The sequence below is a fragment of the Vigna radiata genome, unplaced genomic scaffold (genome assembly GCF_000741045.1).
Source record: "Vigna radiata var. radiata cultivar VC1973A unplaced genomic scaffold, Vradiata_ver6 scaffold_300, whole genome shotgun sequence".
In the NCBI taxonomy this organism is placed as follows: Eukaryota; Viridiplantae; Streptophyta; class Magnoliopsida; order Fabales; family Fabaceae; genus Vigna; species Vigna radiata.
The window spans coordinates 155,132-157,187 of NW_014543815.1; positions in this window are offsets into that span (position 1 = coordinate 155,132).

Below are 2,056 nucleotides of genomic sequence, written 5' to 3' on the forward strand. Positions count from 1 at the left end.
ACATCCTCACTTTTGTTCTTAAGCATTGCATAGCATTCATAAGTTTCAGATATTCGAAAGCAATTCCGTGTTCGTTGGGAGACGACTTAGGTTACTTTAGCCCTATCTACTTTCTTGAATACTACTAGGCAATACTGAAGTTGCCTTGAAAAGTAGTATTAATTTGATAGCTTCAACGACAGCTTATCACTAAGAACCAAGAGCCGCCTGGCAAAGCCGCCACACATTCCAAACGCTATCCCCTTTAAGGTAAAACGAGTGACAACAACCATGGTGTGTACAGGATTTTCCTTCTTGAAAATGGAAAGAATTTGATTGCGTGTATTGTGTATCGTGTGTTGCAGGATAGAAAACGTCGTAGGAAGGGGTATAAAGAAAAGACCGTCATTCAAAAGAAGGAACGAAGTTGACTATTGTATTCCTTCTCTTTTTCCCTTTTTTTCCTTTTTTTTCATGTTTGTTGTATTGGATGATAAACAAAATATTCAAATTTTTTCCTTTTATGAATGTATGCAGTTCACCGGTTCAACGTGAGAAGAAATAGGAACCAAATCCTTTCCTGTTACTAATTGAACACATACATTTTAAGCATTACTATGTGTCTTGTGCTCTAAGAAAGTAACAAAGTAACGTTGGAGGACAGCTCAGCTGACCTTTGGTTATTCTAATTTCTTCTTCTCCCTTCTCAAATGGTCACAACATGCACATGTTACTTAAGAAAATTCTTCTTTTGTTTTTTTTTTTTAATTTTGAAATATAAAAAACAAATTAAAAAGAAAACCCATATAATAATAAAAAAAAATAATGTAAAAGTGAAATATATAGAAAAAGCCGAAAAAGAGAGAAAATAGAATAAAACAAAATGAAATAAATAAAAATAAATTAAAATAAGATAAAAGAAAATAAAATAAAATAAAATAAAAGAGGATAAAATAAAATAAAATAAAAAGTAAAATAAGATAAAATAAAATAAAATAAAATAAAAAAAATTAAATAAAATGGAATGAAATAAAAATACAAATAAAAAGAGAAAAATAAAATAAAATGAAATCAAACAAAATAAAATAAAATAAAACAAAATAAATAATAATAAAATAAAAAATAAATAAAATAAAATAAAATAAAATATAAACAAAAAAATAAGTAAAAAAAATAAAATAAGGATAAAGAAAAAGAAGACGAAACAAATGTTTTTTTTTTCTGTTGAGAGAAAAATAAATATGAAACTTATCTTTGCCTTTTATTTTATTACTTCTTCTTAATTCTAAATATTTTTGTTTAATTACCCGGACGAAATTGGGTATTGACAGCTGCCCCTCTTTACTTAGATTTTACTGGATAATATAACAAACAGTGTTTTTATATTATCATAGTAAAAGCTAAGTAAAGATGACAATACTAATTTCGTCTGGGTTTCAAACAGACAAAAGGGGAATAACTGATTCAAGTATACACACTCACTAAATTCACCAATAGAGGTGGTTCACCAAACAAAGTTTGGATTCGACCATTGCCAAGCAGAGGGCCAACATCGCGGAAGAAAAACTCAAATTCGACTATTGCCCAACAGAGGGTCGATAGCAAAACTAAATAACTGGACGTGACCATTGCCTTACAGAGGGCCAACATCGCAGAACAACGACTTGGATTTGACCATTACTTTGCAGAGGGTCAACATCGCAGAAGAAAAACTTAAATTCGACCATTGCCAAGCAGAGGGCCGATATCAAAATTAAAACTTGGATTTGGCCATTGCCTTGCAGAGGTCAATTATCGCAGAGCAACAACCTGGATTTGACCATCGCCTTGCAGAGGGTCAACATCGCAGAAGAAAAACTTAAATTCGACCATTGCCAAGCAGAGGGCCGATAGCAAAATTAAAACCTGGATTTGACCATTGCCTTGTAGAGGGCCAATATCGCAGAACAACGACCTGGATTTGACCATTGCCTTGCAGAGGGCCGATAGCAAAATTAAAACTTGGATTTGACCATTGCCTTGTAGAGGGCCAATATCGCAGAAGAAAAACTTAAATTCGACCATTGCCTTGCAGAGG